General features: G+C 40.0%; 1 protein-coding gene across 6 annotated transcripts in view; it reads right to left on the bottom strand.

The window, feature by feature from the left end:
- Nucleotides 1–21,584, bottom strand: part of LOC140200336 (F-box/WD repeat-containing protein 11) — a 279,942-nt gene that overhangs the window by 22,387 nt on the left and 235,971 nt on the right. Inside the window, exon 14 of one of the 6 annotated variants that reach the window (XM_072263523.1) lies at nucleotides 12,387–14,964. The exons of the other annotated variants lie outside the window; for them this stretch is intronic. The gene's annotated coding sequence lies outside the window, so the exon portion shown is untranslated. Of the gene's footprint in view, nucleotides 1–12,386; nucleotides 14,965–21,584 lie in introns of those variants that run through there. 6 annotated transcript variants of the gene reach the window in all.

Here is a 21,584-nt window from a genome sequence, read left to right as displayed (position 1 = left end):
TCAAAGTAGGCAACATCCACTTGTTGCTCTCTATCCATTACGTCCAGTAACTTTATCAAACAGGATCCGTCCTTCCTGAATCCAGGCTGTGCTGCACTATGGAACTAGTTTTATCCTCTAAATCCTTTATGTTCAAAGATTTTTTTCATCAAAACTTTACAATTTTTGGTCCCCAAAAACAAAATATGTTTAAAAAAATCGCAAACATCACTCTCAAGCTACAGACTCCATCAGAAACTGAACCAATTTGTTCATAGTTGTCTTATTTAACTTGGAGATGAGCTTCCAATGCAAGAGGTAATGTGAACAAATACTGAAATGATTTAAATGTACAATTCTGTCTTAAGTAACTTCGGATATATTTTGGTATAATTGCAGGGTAACGTAATTGGGAGAAATGTACATAATTCACAACCACTGACATTGAGTTGGGGTTTCGCTTTCAGAGGCTGGTCTGACGTGATGATATTGTTACGTAAAGATTTTTACCGTGCTTTTGTGTTTAGGTTTTGGAGTTCAATAAGATCCGTTACAAGTTTCATTAAACATAAAACTCCTCACTTTGTCTTATTTGCAAAAACCTACATAGATGCTGGTGTGGAACAATGATGCAAAGATTAAGGCAAACAAACTTCACTTGCAGATTATTTCAAAGAGCAAACTGTGACAACCACTTTTTTTTTAAAGTATTATTTCCTTTTACTAGATAGTGATTACTTTCTAAATTGTTATAAGTATTATACTTGTACTACAGTAATTTGCTTTAGTCAAACAACCCGCTTCAATTGGACTTAATTCCTTCATTTTATGTGCAGTATTGTATGACTTTGGTGATCATGGACCGTGATTGTTCTTGGTAAACTTTTCTGCAGAATTGGTTTGTCACTGCCTTCTTCTGGGCAGAGTCTTTACAAGGCAGGTGACCCCAGCCATTATCAATACTCTTCAGGGATTGCCGGGCATCAGTGGTCGCATAACCACGACTTATGATATGCACCAGATGCTCATACGACCATCCACCACCTGTTCCCATGGCTTCACATGACCCTGATCAGTCCTCACCTCAGGGTGACCTGCAGGCTAGCAGAGGGAAAGAGCGCCTTACACCTGCACTTTACCACCCATTTAATTAAATACTTTTTTTTTAAATGACAACTTACAGTTAGCAAAAATAGCAAATCTTATGACAGCATGATCTCTGCTCCATCCTTACTATCTCTTCTTTCAGTTACTCCTGACAAAGGTTCTCGGCCCAAAACGTCAACTGTACTTCTTCCCATAGGTGTTGCCTGGCCTGCTGGGTTCCACCAGCATTTTGTGTGTTGCTTGAATTTCCAGCATCTGCAGATTTTCTCGTGTTTGCCTTTTATTGAGTTGCTATTCACTTGACCTAATTGCTTGTGGTTCAGCATCCAGCTTTGTTCAGTAATGCTTCTGTGAAAATCCTACTAATGTTTCACCAAAGTTAAGGCACAATTATTGTCATCACAGATGGAACAACTTGATTATACCAGATCAGCACAACATTGTGGACCAAAGGGCCTGCATTGTGCTGTGATGTTCCATGTTTAAAAGGAGTAAAACAAAATAAGAGGATCTTTTATACAACCATTGTCTAGGAACCTAATTGGACAACACCAAAGTTGCCAAGTGTAAAGGGACAAAAATTGCTTATAAGTATCCAAATAAACTGGTGATCAAAACCATACAGAACAGCCCTTGTTTTTATAATGTATATATTGTTTCTTTATAGAAAACAAATTTCCTAGGTCTTCTAATACATCAGGAACAGCAATTTCCCAAATATAAGCTTCCTGATTGATGACTTTGATGCTGTGAAGTATTTTGCTAGCTTAAAGTTGTGATTAAAAGGATAGTGAGCTAACTTACCGACAGTGAACAACAGGATAGATGATACATCAGAATGTATGTCCTCTCTAAAGTTTTGCTCTCAAAAAATTCATTACAGGACTCAACAAACATGCACATCATATGTTTATGCAGCAGACAAAGAATCTTTCTGTGAACTGACAGATGTGATCTTGTGTAGTTTTACACCTTCACATTTTTTCAGACTACAGCTGCCACCCACACTCCTGACATTCCCCATTCAATGGACTGGAGGGTGACTATGATATGAAACCACAAGGAGCTACATCCTGCAGGTGCGTCTATCTATAAATACTTGGTTTGGAAACTCTATTAGCTCAGCTGCCGAGTATCTGGTCTGGCAATACGTAACAGAGTTGAATGGCCCCTAGTTTAGGCACTGGTCTCTGCTACTGACAAAGAGCCAGAGGCAGGAGCCTCTGGTGTGCAGGTCAAGATAGTGTCGAGCTGCATTATCTGTTGATATCATGACTCACAGAGTTAGTTTTTTTTTAAAAAGGGTTCATAAGGATTGTTTCGGGACAGTGCAGGAGTTAGAGGTCAGGTTAGGTTTCAGGGACAGGAATGAGGGAGAAAGAAGAGCCAAGAGCAGGTACTGCTGTTGAGAGTCCATGTCGAAGCATTCTGCGGTGAAAGGTTAGCAAACCTAAAGTTCATGTCAACAGGAGCTGAGCAGACCAGAGATCCACAGATTGGTGAGTGCTGAGTCAGAGGTTCGTAACAGCAAGAATCAGGAGAGCTGCTGATTCTGCCCTCCCTTCCCCCCGAACCCCTCCCCTCACCCCCCCCCCCACACACACACCAGGGTCGGAGGTTTGTGCAAGTCTGGAGGTCAAGGCCCGAATGTCAAACCAGTGACTGGCGAAATGAGAAGGTCAAAGACCAAAGTCAGCAAGTCTGGAGGTAGAGGCAGAGTGGTTGTGTCTGCTAGTCCGCACCAGGAATTTGAGGTTGGAGGCCTGATCTCTGCAAGTCCGACAGTCTAGGGCTAAGGGCTGGAGGCGGCCTGTCCTGGAGTTGGCGGTTTGTCTGTGCGTGAGGAGGGGTGGGTAGGTGGAAGGGGGGGGAAAGTGCTTGTTTTTGCTGTTGTTACTGTTTGTATTGTTCTGCAGAACATGTGGGCCTGCAAAACTTGCAGGCTACCCCCAGGACATACTGGGTGTGTTGGTTGTTACACAAAATGACATATTTCACTGTATGTTTCAATGTAGTACATGTGATAAATAAATCTGAACCTGTTGATCACAATAAGCATACATCGTAGTACGTAACATTTGAGCGGTGAGATTCCCATTCTGTAGGAATCAAGTCAGGGACCATGTGATGCAATAAAAATTCCCACTGAACTATATATTATGAATACCAATTGCTGCCCAAGTAAATGAACATGTGCAGCAAGAAAGGCTATAGCAAATATCAAAATCTCCCTACATTTACCACCCCCCCCCAAATAACCATTCTTTCATTTCAGATATTAGCCTTTGCACATCCGAGTACCTCCATAACCTCAGCAGAGGACAATGCCTTCACATCTGTGTTAGTAACTGCCATCCTTACCTTCATGGGCAAGGTGAAGTCTTTTTTATTAATTTTTTTATGCATTTCTACAATAGAACTACAGGAAAAAAACCATCAACAAAATGGAGATTTATACAGTGCAAAACAAACAAGTCCAATATATAATTCATAACAATAAAAAAAGCACCCAAAGTAAAATCATGCAAGATTAGTATCCACCCCAACCTCCCACTGAAAAAAAACCCAGGCCAACCATTTCTGTGTATAAAAAAAAATTAATCGGCGCATTCAACCCCACAGAGCTGTAAATATATATATATAAAAAAGTATAATGCCGACTACCAAAACTATAACGTAACTCACAACAAAAAACCATAAAACTTACAGAAAAAAAAGCTGAAAGTAAGGGATTGTAGCACACAAAAAGGATAAAGAGGAGTTATGAAAATATTCAAGAAAAGTCCCCATACCTTATGAAACTTTATGTCCAAATTAAGAAGTGAATAATGAATCTTTTCAAGGTCTAAACAGGACATAATATCACTAAGCCATTGAGCGTGAGTGGGTGGGGCAGCATCTTTCCACCTAACTGTCTAGCCAAGAGAGAGGCAAAAGATAATGTTCCGACGTTTAGTCGGACTCAAGTGCATGTCTACTTCACCCAAGGTGCTAAAAAGAGCAACCAGAGGGTTAGGTTCGAAATGGCAATTAAGAATATGAGATAGGGTTGAAAAAACTTCTCTCCAGAATTTCTCAAGACTAGGACAGGCCCAGTACATATGGATAAGAGAAGCCTCAGCCCCTTTACACTTACCACAAATGGGACTAATGTCAGGGTAAAACCACAATAATTTAGTTTTAGACATATGAGCCCTGTTACAACCTTAAACTGTAAAAGGCAGTGGTGAGCACATACAGAGGTTGAGTTAACGGACTTAAGAATTGAATCCCAAACCGCATCAGATAAAGAGATATCTAGATCATGTTCCCAGGCAGTTCTAATTTTATCGAAGGGGGCATGCCTCAAAATCACTAACTTATCCCGAATAGCAGATATTAAACCTTTACCCAATGGACTGATACAAAGAAACAGATCCAGAACATTTTTCTCAGGCATCTCAGGAAAGTTTGATATTAAAGGGTTAATGAAATGTCTAATTTGAAGATATCTAAAGAACACTCCCCTTCCTCCTGTGGGATCTCGCTTTCCCATTCCCCATGAGTATTTGGTAGGTTAAACTTTACAGACAGTTGTTCAAAAGTTGCAAAACAATTACCTATGAAAAGATCATCAAAGCGCCTAATACCCTTTCTATACCAAACGTAAAATGTTAAATCCCGCATGGAAGGTAGGAAAAGGTGATTGTGTAAAATAGGGCTAAAGAGAGAAAAGCCATGAAGACCATTAAATTTTCTGAACTGAGCCCATATTCTCAGAGTATGTCTAATAAGAGGATTAACAATTAGTCTAGGCAAATGACAAGGAAATGCGGAACCAAGAAGTGCAGAAAAGCAAAGATCCTTAGTAGAGTTCAACTCCATTGCCATCCATTTTGGGCAGTCAGACTGATTATGGAAGAAATACCAAAAAATAAGACAACGAATATTGGCTGTCCAATCATATAAATGAAAATTAGGCAAGGCCATACCACCTTCCTTTTAAGATTTTTGAAGGTGAGCGTTATAGAGCGTTTAGCCCTCCATAGATAGGACGAAATAGTAGAATCTAACTCATCAAAAAAAGCTTTAGAAATAAAAATTGGTAAAGACTGAAATAGGTACAAAAATTTGGGAAGGATATGCATTTTAATAACATTAATTCGACCTACAAGAGACATAGACGAGGGTGACCACTGTGTCAAACTCTGTTTTGTTGAGTTTAGAAGATTGGTCACATTTTCTCGAAAAAGATTCTTAAAGTTCCTTGTTACTGTAATATCAAGGTAAGTGAATTGATTGTTAACTGCTTTAAAAGGGAGTTCATGGAATACTAAAGCTTGAGCTTCTTTATTAATTGGAAAGAGTTCGCTCTTATGTAAATTAAGAAAGCTGACTAAATTTATTAAGAAGTGAAAACACTGGGGATAAGGAGGTAGTTGGGTTTGATATAAAAAGTAAAAGATCATCAGCATAAAGAGAAACTTTATGCTCAACACCTCCCCTCCAAATCCCCATCAATTCAGCACAGCTACGAAACGCAATCGCCAGTGGCTCTATAGCCAAATCGAAGAGTAAAGGAGGGTGGCTAATGTTGTCCCACTTTTCAAGAAAGGAGGGAGAGAGAAAACAGGGAATTATAGACCAGTTAGCCTGACGTCAGTGGTGGGAAATAGGCTGGAGTCAATTATAAAAGATGAAATTATGACACATTTGGATGGCAGAAACAGGATAGGTCCGAGTCAGCATGGATTTACGAAGGGGAAATCGTGCTTGACTAATCTTCTGGAATTTTTTGAGGATGTAACTATGAAAATGGACAAGGGAGAGCCAGTGGATGTAGTGTACCTGGGCTTTCAGAAAGCTTTTGATAAAGTCCCACATTGGAGATTAGTGGGCAAAATTAGGGCACATGGTACTGGGGGCAGAGTACTGACATGGATTGAAAATTGGCTGGCTGACAGGAAACAAAGAGCTGCGATTAACGGGTTCCTTTCCGAATGGCAGGCGGTGACGAGTGGGATACTGCAGGGTTCAGTGCTGGGACCGCAGCTGTTTACAATATCCATTAATGATTTAGATGAAGGGATTGAAAGTAACATTAGCAAATTTGCAGATGACAAAGCTGGGTGGCAGTGTGAAATGTGAGGAGGATGTTATGAGAATAACATGACTTGGACAGGCTGGGTGAGTGGACAGATGCATGGCAGATACAGTTTAATGTGGATAAATGTGAGGATATCCACTTTGGTGGTAAGAACAGGAAGGCAGATTATTATCTAAATGGAGTCAAGTTAGGAAAAGGAGAAGTGCAACGAGATCTAGGTGTTCTTGTACATCAGTCACTGAAAGCAAGCATGCAGGTACAGCAGGCAGTGAAGAAAGCTTATGGCATGCTGGCCTTCATAACAAGGGGAATTGAGTATAGGAGCAAAGAGGTCCTTCTGCAGCTGTACAGGCCCTGGTGAGACCACATCTGGAGTATTGTGTGCAGTTTTGGTCTCCAAATTTGAGGAAGGACATTCTTGCTATTCAGGGAGTGCAGCGTAGGTTCACAAGGTTAATTCCCGGAATGGCGGGACATATGTTAAAAGATTGGAGTGACTGGGTTTGTATACACTGGAATTTAGAAGGATGAGAGGGGATCTGATTGAAACATTAAGATTATTAAGGGATTGGACACGCTAGAGGCAGGAAGCATGTTCCCGCTGATGGGCGAGTCCAGAACCAGAGGCCACAGTTTAAGAATAAGGGGTAGACCATTTAGAACGGAGTTGAGGAAAAACTTTTTCACCCAGAGAGTGGTGGATATGTGGAATGCTCTGCCCCAGAAGGCTGTGGAGGCCAAGTCTCCAGATGTTTTCAAGAAAGAGGTGGATAGAGCTCTTAAAGATAGTTATGGGGATAAGGCAGGAACTGGATACTGATTGTGGATGATCAGCCATGATCACAGTGAATGGCGGTGCTGGCTCGAAGGGCCGAATGGCTTACTCCTGCACCTATTGTCTATTAAAGGGCAACCATGACGAGTGCCCCGTTTAAGGCTGAAAGACTGGAATTGCTGAGAGTTGGTCAAAACAGAAGCAGTGGAACATGAATATAACAATTTAATCCATGCAATAGAACGTTGCCCAAAATCAAATTTTTCTAAAACTGCAAAAAAGTAATTCCACTCCACACGATGGAACGCTTTCTCTACATCAAGAGAAATAAAACATTCAGGAGTCCCAGTTGAGGGTGAATATAAGATATTAAATAATCACTGTATATTAAAAAAGGGAAGGCAATTTTTAATAAAATCAGTTTGATCTTCAGAAATAATAGAAGGTACAATGTTCTCCAATCTACGAGCCAAAACTTTAGCCAAAGAAATCGGCCTATATGAAGAACACTCAGTTGGATCTTTACCTTTTTTGGCTAAAAGAATGATACATGCCTCATTAAATGATGCAGACAATTTACCATGCTTAAATGAATCAGATAGAACTAAAAATAATTGAGACGAAAGTAATGAAGAAAATGATTTATAAAATTCTGCAGAAAAGCCATTAGGTCCAGGAAATTTACCCGACTGTAATGCAGAAATGGCAGTTGATATTTCCTCTAATGATAATGGTTCATTGAGTTTTGCTTTAAAGTCGGGGGAGAGCAAAAGAATATTTAAACTATTTTAAAAAAGCTCAACAGAGATACTATAATTTAAAGATTCAGGAGGTATAAATTCGAGAATAGTACTTCTTAAATGTTTCATTAATATCAGAATGATTCGAAGTAATCCCATTCAAATTTTTGTAATTTGTTGTTGGGCTTTAGATCGTCTTAGTTGGTTAACTAAAAACTTACCAGACTTATCACCATGAATATAAAATCGACTCTTACTTTCAAGAAGGTGGCATTCAACCGGCTGAGTGGGGACAAGGTCAAACTTAGTTTGAAGTTCTACTCGCTTCTTATACAGTTCAGGATTTTTGGTCTGGGTATATAATTGGTCTGTTGCTTTAATTTGACCAATCAAGTCTAATCGCTCTAAATAGGTCCTTCTTTTCAGATTCGCAGTATATGAAATTATTTGACTGCTCAAATATGCTTTCATAGCATCCCAGACAACCTGGGATGAGATCTCAGATGACATGTTAGCACTTAAGAAAAAAAATTATCTGGTCCTTCATAAATTTTACAAGATCATTATCCGACAACAAGGTCAGATTAAAACGCCAATGTTTATTTATTTGAGGGAAACCGGAGAAATTTATGGACAGGGTAACTGGGGCATGATCCGAAATCAATATATTTTGATAATCACAAGAGCGAACAGATGGAATCAGCTGATTATCCATTAAGAAATAATCAATTCTAGTAAAAGTATGATGGACATGTGAAAAAAAGGAATGATCTCTCTCAGTAGGATGGAAAAAACGGCACACATCAGAGATACCATAAAGAGTGAATAGATAAAGCAGATTTACTAGGGAGTCTAGGAACAGAAGAGGATTGATCCAGTACTGGATCTAACCAACAATTAAAATCACCATCCAATACGAGGGAATATAAACTCAAGTCAGGCAATAAAGAAAAAAAAGTTCAAAAAAGTCCACATCATCTGAGTTGGGAGCTTAGAGGTTAGCCAAGACTACCCTATTATAATACAATTTCCCACAGACAATAATAAAACGACCATTTGTATCTGATATTTTGTTGTGAAGCTCAAAGGGAACATTCTGCTTAATAAGGATTGAAACCCCCCGGCTTTAGCCGGAAAAGCAGAATGGAAGTGCTGTCCCACCCACCTAGACATAAGGCGAGAGTTACCAAAACTACGTATGTGTTTCTTGCTTTTCAGCTTTAAGTTGCTTAAGATGTGAAAACACCTTCCTTCTTTTAACAGGATGGTTCAATCCCTTAACATTCCAGCTTATAAAATTCAACGGGCTAACCACTGTCATATAAAAAAATCATATAGGGTAGTAGGCATAAAAAGGAACAAACATTCTAATAACGGCTCTGGGGCAAAAGTATAAGACAAGAAAATCAGAACAAAAAAAAAGTTCTGAGTAACAAAGAATAGCTAAAGGTTGTAGAAATAGTGTTGGAACTAGGAAACCCTCCTCCCCCCCCCAATCCCAAAGCAAGAAAGCAACCAAAGAACAGCAGCAAACTCTTCAGAAAAAACCTATCCCTAAGCCCAACTTCCGTTTAATTAACAGTTCATAAAAAGAGAGCTTATGCACTTCAAATTAAAATTGTACATAAAGAAAAAACAGTACTATCAAAAAGTATTAAACTTAACTTAAAATAATAATCCAAAGTACCATACCCGTGAAAAACTATAAAAAATACAGTAATTAAAAATTTAATTTTAAAAAAACAGGAAAAAAAACAAAGGAAGAAAAAAAGTACTAACCGGCCATTTTAAATAATCAAATCGAGTCTGAAGGAGTCGCATGGCAAGGAGACTTTCAATAAATTTCTGAGCTTCTTATAACAGAGTTAAACCATTTTCAGTAATTTAAAAACTTAATTTAAAAGGAAAACAAAAAATAAAAAAACCAAAGAAAGAAAAAAACGTAGTAATCGGCCATTTTAAATAATCAAATGGAATCTGAAGTCACAATGGTAGGGAGACTTTCAATGAATTCCTGAGCTTCTGTAACAGAGTTGAACCATTTTTTGTCCCCTGTACTAAGAGTTACTCGGAGATGGGCAGGATACCGCAGAGAGGGCCTGAATCCACAATTGTAAAACTCTTTCATAGCGACTTCGTATTCGACACGCAGCCTCAAAACTTGAGGAGCATAATCTTCAACAATATGAATGGAATGACTCTTATAATGCAATTTTCCTCTCCGACGTGCTTCCATAATCAAAAGCGGCCAGTGAGTGAGTGGGGCAGTGAAGGAGTGGAGCTTTGAGGCTTTGACTCGAGAGATTCTGGCAGTTTTGGCAGTTGGTCTGTGAAATCAAGTCAATCAAGATTTGAATAGATCAGCAAAAAGCCATTGATTAGACAATCAAGATTTGAATAGCTCAGACTCAGCAGAAAGCAGCTGATTGGGCAATCGAGGTCAGGTGACCAAGCATTTTGAAAAGCTCAAACAGATAAATAGAGGGATAGCTCAAGCGAAGCAGCCTGTGGAAAGCGGCCAGTGAGTGAGTGGGTGGGTGTTAGCTTTCATAAGTCAAGGGATAGAGTTTAAGAGTCGCGATGTTAGGCCACACTTGGCGTACTGTGTCCAGTTCTGGTCGCCTCACTATAGGAAGGATGTGGAAGCATTGGAAAGAACATAGAGGAGATTTACCAGGGTGCTGCCTGGTTTAGAGAGTATGCATTATGATCAGAGATTAAGGGAGCTACGGCTTTACTCTTTGGAGAGAAGGAGGATGAGAGGTGACATGATAGAGGTGTATAAGATAATAAGAGGAATAGATAGAGTGGATAGCCAGTGCCTCTTCCCCAGGGCACCACTGCTCAATACAAGAGGACATGGCTTTAAGGTAAGGGGTGGGAAGTTCAAGGGGGATATTAGAGGAAGGTTCTTTTTACTCAGAGTGTGGTTGCTGTGTGGAATGCACTGCCTGAGTCAGTGGTGGGGGCAGATACACTAGTGAAGCGTAAGAGACTACTGGACAGGTATATGAAGGAATTTAAGTTGGGGGCTTATATGGGAGGCAGGGTTTGAGGGTCAGCACAACATTGGGGGCTGAAGGGCCTGTACTGTGTTGTACTATTCTATGTTCTATGTATAAGGTTTTTCACCTGATATCGATGAAAACAGAGTATAACTGGGCGTGGCCAATAGTACAACTCGGACTTGACCCGAAATGTACAGTGAGCTCTGTCTAAGTCGGGTAAATTCGGAAGAGTATCTTTCCCAAAAATCTCACAATGTAAAGAAGAAAAAAATTCAACAGGAGCTCCGCTTTCGATAGCCTTTGGCAGACCGAGGATTTGTATATTACGCCTTCTGCTCCGATCTTTGAGATCAGCTATTTTAGATGATAACTTGGTGTTATACTCACTCAAATTAGAGCAAATGGCTTCCAGCTGCTGAACACGACATTTTAAATCTTCGATTTCTGAGTCTAGATGAGAGAGACGAACGGCATGATTCTCCACTTTGGAATTGATTTGATCCAATTTTGACTCCAACAAACTGAAAGAAGACTTATATTCGGGCTTAAGTTCAGATATAATCTCTTGTCAGTGCTGATCCAAAATGGCAATAATGTCAGCAGAGGAGCCGGAGGCAGTCGCAGAGACTTCTTTTTTCCCAGCTTTAGAGGGCTTGAAAGCCATTGTAGGACAAATGTATTTGCAGGCAGGGAGGAGAACAAAAATAAAATAGCAGTCTGGGGTAGAAAAAAGATCAAAAGTGCGGAGGTATGAAATGAAACGGAGCGACCGTTTTAAGCGATTAACCTATCTCCATCTTACCGGAAGTGTGTGGCACGATGAAGTTTAACGGTGAGCAAACTATGTGTAGCTTCCAAGACTACAATGGTAAACCACATTACCAAAATACTCAATTGGCTGCAGATCACTTTGTAAAGTCCACTCTGAATAGACCTTTCAACAGTCAATCTTTATAAAGCAAGGTCCCATAAACCATCAAATTACAATATTCAGATAATCTGCTTTACTGCTTTGATTGATGGATGAACATCAACTAGGTTACAAGAATGAAATACTTCTCTGCTCTTCTTGCAAATAGAACCAAAGGATCTTTTTAAATCCATCGACAAGTACAGACAGTCTACCTGTAGAGCCATGTTTTAACTTTTCAGCTAGGATGAGCATCTAAAAACTGCTTCAATTTCTCCATACAGCACCATGACATGACCTAGCATTGTAACCTATGACTTCAGGTCAAAGGCAAGTAAGCTACCATTAACTTACTCCTGACACAAAACAAAAACAAATGCAACTTACTACTTACTTACCACCTGGAAACCTTGACATATTCTAATGCAAAATAACCTGTTCATTTCATCTTGAACATTTTTTCTATTCTTCTATTGAGAAAAACTTTCCAAGACCTGCACCTTTTCTGCTTCAGTGAAACTTTATCGTCCAAAAGACCTGGCAGCATACATCAATATGGTTAAATCTTGCTTTGTATTTTGAGAGGTAGATGAAAAGCGTGAAATCAGCCCCCAAACAGAACATTCCATTCTGGGCAGAGCAAGTACAATCTTCAGATGGTTTGCAAATAGATCCAGTCTTGTTCTGTCCAGTTTATGATTTGAATTGTTAAATGTTAGACTAAACGTTAAAATTAAGATTGAACTGTGCATTAAGAACAATTTTTAGGCATGAAATACTACCACTCATTGCTATTTCTACTGGCTTTTTGAATCTGTAACTGAACAACCTAAAGACACTGCACAAATGAAATGAAAATGCTGCCCCAGTGTAAGCATTAAAGTTGGATCCTGAGGTTTTTGACTTAAAGTTCTTGAGAAGTCAAAAATGAGGCATAAACCTGTTGCTTACAGTCATTTAATAAGTGTTAAAAGAATGAAACAAGGGGAAAAGAAAGACAATCATCAAAAGACAAAGAGCCTAGAGGCAGGGGAAACAACAAAAGGAGAGAAAAGAACAGAGACAAAAGAAACTGATCCAAGCAACACACAACAACACACCCTTCGTCAGGTCAGCCCGAAACGTCGACTGTACCTCTTCCTAGAGATGCTGCCTGGCCTGCTGCATTCACCAGCAACTTTGATGTGTGTTGCTTGAATTTCCAGCATCTGCAGAATTCCTCGTGTTTGCGTTTTTAGAGAAACTGATCCAATGTGGTTTGGTCCTCTTATATCAGTTTACTAATTTCATTGAATTTCTATAGATAACAGTTAACCAGTGAAATCACCCCTATTCAAGTAATGTGATAACTACAACAGAAACCACTAAAAAACATACTGAGCAATTACATATATATAGATACTTATATAAAAATATAAACAAGCATAAGAAAGTTAAACTACAAGGAAAAGAACAATTATACAATCCAATCCAACATTCCTGAACCTAGAGGTACCAGCTGACATAGTTAAAGGCCTAGATTGAGACAGAGAAGGATAATTTCAACGTGATACGTATTGGAAGAGAGATGTTTTGCAAGACAGGTCACTTAGATCCAAAAACCCAAGAAAAAAAATTGGCATCTACACCCAAGAAATTACAAAGATAAACTGCAAGCAAATTATGTGGAAGTAGCCTCAGATCAATGTACCATTCTTTGTGCCGGCACTGATCACGGGAAACACGAAGTGGCCTGGAGTGTGCCCCACTTCCAGGAACCATGATTTTTTATTTGCCAAGATATGACTCAAATTTTTACATAATGGATTCAAAGTAACACTTCCTCAGAAATCTAATCATCATCCATAGCTACTTCAGAAATACCATCAAATAAAACATGACCTAAACTGGAGGGGGGACTAATATCCTTGCAGGAAAGTTTGTTAGTGCTGGACTGGAGGGTTTCAACTAGAAACCCTGGGCATATAATGTAGTGGTTCAGGGGAAAGTTGTTGTTAAGCATACATACAAAGACAGGAATCAAAAGGATGAGCATGGTGGGAATAATGTTCTGAGCTTGATCTACTTCAACGCAAGGAATATTTTAGGTAAAACAGATGAGCTAAGAGCATGGATTAACATGTGGAATAATGACACGAGCCACTAATGAGACTTGGTTGCCAGAAAGGGAAGTCTAGCAGCTTGATCTTCCAAGGCTCCATCGTTTTAGACATGATAGGGCGAGAGGGAGGGGGTGCGTCATTACTAGTTAGGGAAAATGTCACGGCAGTGATCAAACAGGATAGATTGGAGAGCTTGTCTACTGAGGATATATGGGTGGAATTGAGGAATAAGAAAGGGAAGGCCACCCAATAGCTGGATTTAGAGGAGGAAGGTTGCAGAGAGATCGCAAACAGTTGCAAGGAACACAAGGTTCTGATAGGAGGTAATTTTAACTTTCTACATATTGACTGGCACTCTCATACAATAAAAAGGCTGGATGGAATAGAGTATGTCAGTAAGTCCAGGGAAGTTTCCTTAATCGATATACAGAGGGCCAAAACCAGAGAGAATGAGATACTAGATCACCTATTAAGGAATGAGACAGGGCAGGTGACAGAGGTGTGTATAGGGGGGCACTTTGGATCCAGTGATCATAACTCAAGTCATCACTTTTTATTGTCATTTCGACCATAACTGCTGGTACAGTACATAGTAAAAACGAGACAACATTTTTCAGGACCATGGTGCTACATGAAACAATAAAAAAACTACACTGAACTACGCAAAACAACACAAAAACTAAACTAGACTACAGACCCACCTAGGACTGCATAAAGTACACAAAACAGTACAGGCATTACAATAAATAATAAACAAGACAATATGCACAGTGCTGTTTGCTTTGCAGATGCAGCGTGTGGTGTAAATGTCTGTAATGGCGGGAAGAGACTCCCAGATGATCTTCTCAGCTGACCTCACTATCCGCTGCAGGGTCTTGCAATCCAAGATGGTGCAATTTCCGAACCAGGCAGTGATGCAGCTGCTCAGGATGCTCTCAATACAACCTCTGTATAATGTGGTGAGGATGGGGGGTGGGAGATGGACTTTTCTCAGCCTTCGCAGAAAGTAGAGATGCTGCTGGGCTTTCTTTGCTATGGAGCAGGTGTTGAGGGACCAGGTGAGATTCTCCACCAGGTGAACACGAAGAAATTTGATGCTCCTAACGATCTCTATGGAAGAGTCGTCGATGTTCAGCAGAGAGTGGTCACTCCGTGTCCTCCTGAAGTCAACAACCATCTCTTATCCATCTTGAAACTAATTCAATTAGATTCAAGATAATTATGGAGAAGGATAGGTCTGGCCCACAGGTTGCGATTCTAAATTGGAAAAAGATGTATCAGAAACGAGTGGATCAGCAAAGTGTGGATTGGGACAGGGTGTTTTCTGGCAAATGTGTACTTGGTAAGTGAGATGCTTTCAAAAGTGACATTTGGAGTGCACAGAGTTTGTATGTTTCTGTCAGAATAAAAGCCAAGGGTAACAATTTTCGAGAGATATTGAGGCTCTGGTTAAGACGACGAAGGAGGTGCACCGCAAGTATAAGCAGCAAGGAACAAATGAGATATTTGAGAAGAATAAGAAATGCAACAGAACGTTGAAGAGAAAAATCAGAAGGGCTAAAAGGCCTAAGAAAGATTTGCTCTAGCAGACAAGATGAAGGAGAAACCCATGGGCTTCTACAGCTATATTAAAAGCAAAAGGGTAAAACTGGGAAAATCGGTTGGCAATGAATCTCAAGAGACTGAGTTTGTTGAATGCCTAAGAGATAGATTTTTAGAGCAGTTTGTCATTAAGCCTACTAGGGGATCAGCTATACTGGATTGGGTGTTATGTAATAAACCAGAGGCAATTAGGGAGCTTAAGGTAAAAGAACCCTTAGGAACCAGTGATCACAATATGATTGTGTTCAACTTGAAATTTGATAGGGAGGAAGTCTGATGTAGCAGTTGTTCAGAGGAGTAAGAGAAATTACAGTGGTATGAGAGAGGAGTTGGCAAAGTAAATTGGGAAGAGCTGCTAGCAGAGATGTCAGCAGAACAGCAATGGTGTGTGTTTCTGAGAAAACTGAAGGTGGTCCAGGACATGTGTATTCCAAACAAGAAATACTCAAATGGTAAAATAGTACAACCGTGGCTGACAAGGGAAGTCAAAGATATTGTAAAGCAAAAGGAAGGGCATACAACAAAGCAAAAATTGGTGGGAAGATAGAGGATTGGGTAGGTTTTAAAAACCTACAGAGAGCAACTAAAAAATTCTTTAGAAGGGAAAAGATGAAATATGAAAGCAAGCTAGCAAATAATATCGAAGTGGATAGTAAAAGTTTTGTCAAGTATGTTAAAACAAAAAGAGAAGTGAGAATAGATAGAGGACCGCTAGAAAATGAGGCAGGAGAAATAATAACAGGGGACGAGGAGATGGCTGATGAGCTAAATGACTATTTTACATTAGTCTTCATGTGGAAGACGACAGCAGTATGCCTGCTGTTATGGTGTTTGAAGGAAGAGAAGTGGGTGCAGTTACTGTCACAAGAGAGAAGGTGCTCAAAAAGCTGAAAGACCTAAAGGTACACAAGTCACCAGACCAGAGGAACTGCACCTTAGGGTTCTGAAAGAGGTAGCGTTAGAGATTGTGATGGCATTAGAAATGATCTTTCAAAAATCATTGGACTCTGGCATGCTGACAGAGGACTGGAAAATTGCAAATATTACTCTACCCTTTTAAGAAAAGAGGAAGGCAGCAGAAAGGAAATTATAGACAGGTTAGCCTGACCTCTGTGGTTGAGAAGATGTTAGAGTTAATTGTTAAGGTTGAGGTGATGGAGTACTTGGTGACGCAGGACAAGATAGGACAAAGTCAGCATGGTTTCCTTCAGGGAAAATCCAGTCTGATGAACCTTTTGGAATTCTTTGAGATTACAAGCAGGATAGATAAAAGGGATGCAGTGGATGTTGAATACTTGTACTTTCAGAAGACCTTTGACAAGGTGCCACACATGAGGCTGCTTACCAAATTAAAAGCCAATGGTATTACAGGAAAGTTATTAACATGGTTAGAGCATTGGCTGATTGGTAGGAGGCAGCAAGTGGGAATAAAAGGATCCTTTTCTGTTTGGCTGCCAGTGACTAGTGGTGTTCGCAGGGGTCGGTGTTGGGCTATGTTCCCTCTAAGCTGTGCGCGTATGCGCACGCACACGTTTTTCAACCAGCGCACAAAGGAAATTAATGTGCGCACAAAAGGTTATTACCTAAAATAATGTAGTAATTAATAATTATTGAAAATAATATTTTAGCTAAATGTTTCTGTTAACTAGTTAGTCGGTTTTTCAAATACCACAATGCACGCCACTAATTTACGTCACCTCACTTTTCCTGTTCTGATTTGTACAGCTCCATCACAGCAGCAGCCATCTTTGGCTGACAGTGTTCACATCATAAAGTTTACAAGGATCTGTTTCAAATCCTGTAGATAGTTTACTACGTTTTTATTGAAAAAGATCAGTCAACTGACCCTGTAGCTAAACACTGCCACAAGAAATTGATAAACATCACATACAAAGTAGCTTTACAGGTTTTAAGTGATGTCTTTGATGAACTGGCTGCACTGTGCAAGATTCTGCAAAAGAGTGGCTTGACACCGATTGATTCACTTCATTTTGCCCGAGGCAAAATTAACAAGGTAAGAAAGCAGTATCTGGGAGACAATGTTTTGTGGAGTGACAAAGTTAAAGTTTTGCTAAGCCAACAGCGTGAAGAAAACGTCACAGTAGATACAAGTTCGCTGTTGACATTTATAAATAGTCTTTGTGTTCATTTAGAAGAAACGTTTCCTGAAGCTCAGGTACAAGAATGATCAGCTTTTGATTTGTCCGCAATTGCAGATTGTGACTTCACATTTGGCGATTAACAAGTTAATGCCTTATGTCTAAAATATCATGATTTTCTAGCTGAAAATACTGTAATAGTTAGACAGTTTAACGATTTCAAATTTTCTGTGCAAGAAAAAAAATTAAATCCAAACTGATTTCAAACTTCACTCAAATGCTGGCATTTGTACTTCAAAATGAACAGTTTTGCGACCTTGCACAGTTGATGGACGTTGGGGGAACCTTTCTTGCATCTAGTGCGGACTGTGAGCTAGGTTTTAGCCCAATGAATCAACTCAGAAACAAGCTGAGAAACCGTTTAGGTGAATGTCATTTGGATATGTTATGAGAATCAAAAGCTATAAATTGGATGGAAGTTCTATTAGTCTAGATAGAGTTTACAAAGAATGGGTAAATGCCAAAGACAGGAGAGAATAAAATAACTGACTGACTTAAATATGCATGTTATTTTGTTGTTATTCTGTGCAGTTTTATGTCAAATATTTTGTAAACCTACATAAACTGTGCCATGTGTGCATTCAGTGCCCACATACTTTTGTCACAGGAAAAAAATTTGCACAACGTAAGATTTTTGCGCACACTATTAAAAATTAGAGGGAACATTGGTGTTGGGACCATTTCTTTTTATGCTGTACATAAATGATTTAGATGATGGAATAGATGGCTTTGTTGCCAAGTTTGCAGATGATACAACGATTGGTGGAGGGGCAGGTATTGTTGAGGAGACAGGTACATGCAGAAGACCTTAGATTAGGAGAATGGGCAAGAAAGTGGCAAATGAAATACGTTGGAAAATGCATGGTCATGCACTTTGGTAGTAGAAATAAATGTGCAGATTATTTTCTAAACGGAGAAAACCCAAAAATCTGAGATGCAGAGGGACTTAGAAGTCCTTGTGCAGAACACGCTGAAGGTTAACTTGCAGGTTGAGTCGGCGGTGAGGAAGGCAAATGCCATGTTAGCACTCATTTCAAGAGGTCTAGAATACAAGAGCAAGGATGTGATTTTGAGGCTTTATAAGGCACTGCTGAGGCCCCACCTTGAGTATTGTGTACAGGTTCGGGCTTCTCATCTTAGAAAAGATGTGTTGGCATTGGAGAGGGTCCAGAGGAGGTTCACATAGATGATTCCAGGAATGAAAAGGTTATCATACGAGGAACGTTTGATGACTCTGGATCTGTACTTGTTAGAATTCAGAAGGATGAGGGGGAATCTCGTTGAAACCTTTGGAATGTTGAAAGGCCTAGACAGAGCAGATGTGGAAAGGATCTTTCCCATGGTGGGAGAGTCTAGAACAAGAGGGAGCAGCCTCAGGATAGAGGGGCGCCTTTTCGAAACAGAGATGCGGAGAAATTTCTTTAGCCAAAGGGTGGCGAATTTGTGGGATTTGTTGTCACATGCAGCTGTGCAGGCCAGGTTGTTGGGTGTATTTAAGGCAGAGGTTGAAAGGTACTTGTTCAGACATGGGATCAAAGGATACAGGGAGAAGGCCAGGAACTAGGGTTGAGGAGGAGAAAAGAAAAGGATCAGCCATGATTGAATGGCGGAGCGGAGTCAATGGGCCAGATGGCCTAATTATGCTCCTGTCTTATGGTCTAATATGGCACAGTTGTAAATTTGACTAGAGCAGGCCATCCTCAAAAACTGAGTGACCATGCAAAGGGAATAGTGAGGGAGACCACAAAGAGACCTATGACAACTCTGGGGGAGTTACAAGCATCAGTGGCTGAAATGGAAGAGGCTGCGTATTCAGCTGTTCCCTGGATGCTTCACCAGTCACAGCTTTATGGGAGAGTAGCAAAAAGAAAGCCACTGTTGAAAAAAAACTCTCATGAAATCTCAGCTAGATTTTGCCAGAAGGCATGTGGGAGACTGAAATCAGCTGGAAGGTGGTTCTATGGTCCGATGAAACCAAAATTGAGCTTTTTGGCCATCAGACTAAACACTGTATTTGGCGTGAGCCAAGCACCACATATTATCAAAAGCACACTATTCCTACTGTGAAGCATGGTGGTGACTGCATCATGCTGTGGGGATGCTTCACTGTAGTAGGTCCTAGAAGGCTTCTGAAGGTAGAGGGTAAAATGAATGCAGCAAAATATAGGGAAATCTTGGAGGAAAATCTGATGCAGTCTGCAAGAGAACTGTGACTTGGAAAAAGATTTGTTTTCCAGCAAGACAATAACCTCAGGCATAAAGCCAAAGCTACACAGGAATGGCTTAAAAACAACAAAGTTAATGTCCTGGAGTGGCCGCGTCAGAGTCCAGATCACAATCCTATTGAGAATTTGTGGTTGGACTTGAAAAGGGCTGTTCACTCACGATCCCCATGCAATCTAACAGAGCTTGAGCAGTTTTGTAAATAAGAAAGGGGAAAAATTGCAGTGTCCAGATGTGCAAAGCTGATAATGACCTAGCCACACAGACTCAATGCTGTAATTGCTGCCAAAAGTGCATCTACTAAATACTGACCGGGGGCAGGGGGGGGATAATTATGCAATCAATTATTTTGTGTTAAATAATTGTTATAAATTTAGATCAATTTGTAGAAATTTGTTTTTCACTTTGACATGAGTCTTTTCTGTTGATTAGTATCAAAAAAGCCAAAATAAATCCACTGATATTTAATGTTGTAAAACATTAAATCCACTGATATTTAATGTTGTAAAACATGGTAACTTCCAAGGAGGGTGAATGCTTTTTATAGACACTGTAATAACACACAAACAATTGATGGGAAATGGGTACATGACAAGAAACAGTGAAGAGAAAGGAAGGTACTCTAATTTGTACATGGTGCCAAAAAAAAGGCCCCAGACATCTCTGTTGGATCCTCAATTATTTACTGCCTTAATAATTTATTTAACTGGGGAAACAAGAGCTCATGAGAATAACACACGAGTATAAAAGAGGAGTGGCTAAGGTACATACACACAAAAATACAGGGAGCAGGAATGTACAGATTTGTTTTACTAGTGAGGTATCATGAGGATCAGAACAACCAGTCCCTGAAATAGCAACTATTTAAAACTTATGCAAAAAGTTAAATAGAATAAAGATGTAACATATGCATGGTCATTGATAAAATAAAGCTGGGGTGCAGAGAACATCACCAGCATATGTCACGAAATTTCTTTTTATGTGGCAGCAGTACATTGTTCATGACTTCTATGTCCATTCAGAAATCTGACGGTAGTGGGGAAGAAGCTATTCCTGAATCATTGAGTGTGTGCCTTCTGGCACCTGTTCCTTCTCCCTGACGGTAGCAATGATAATACGGCATGTCTAGGTGATGGGGGCCCTTCATGATGGATGCTGTCTTTTTGAGTTATCGATCCTTCAGGATGTCCTAGATGCTGAGGGTGATGCCCATGATGGAGCTGACTGAGTTTACAACTCTCCACAGCTTACTTTGATCTACCCCCAACCACCCCACACCAGAGTGATGCAGCTAGTTAGAATGCTCTTCATTGTGCATCTGTAGACATTTGCGAGTGTTTTTGGTAACATACCAAATCTCCTCAAACTCCTAATAAAATATAGCCGCTGTTGTGCCTTCTTTATAACTGCATCGATATGCTGGCCCCAGGACAGATCCTCAGATGTTGACTGCAAGAAACTTGAAACTGCTCACTCTTTCCATTAATGATCAATCAATGAGGACAGATGTGTCTGCCCTCATCTTAAACTTTCTGAAGTCCACAGTCAATTCTTTGGTCTTACCAATACTACTCAACCACCTAATCTACCTCACTCCTGTATACCTTCTCGTCACCATCTGAAATTCTGCCAACAATAGTTGTGTCATCAGCAAATTTATAGATGGTGTCTGAGCTGTGCCAAGTCACACAGTCATGAGTGTAGACTGAGAAGTGCAGTGGGCTAAGCACACACCCTTGAGGCTTAGTTAATTATCAGTGAAGTGGGGATGATACTTCCAATCCACATAGACTGTGATCTTCCAGCGATGAAGTCGAGGTACCATAAGATCATAAGATCCACTTGCAGAGAGAGGTACAGAGGACCAGGTTTTAGAGCTTTCGATCAGAACCA

This window comes from Mobula birostris, chromosome 7 (genome assembly GCF_030028105.1).
Source record: "Mobula birostris isolate sMobBir1 chromosome 7, sMobBir1.hap1, whole genome shotgun sequence".
In the NCBI taxonomy this organism is placed as follows: Eukaryota; Metazoa; Chordata; class Chondrichthyes; order Myliobatiformes; family Myliobatidae; genus Mobula; species Mobula birostris.
The sequence above is the reverse complement of the archived record's forward strand: the minus strand, read 5'-3'. Positions and strand labels throughout refer to the sequence as shown.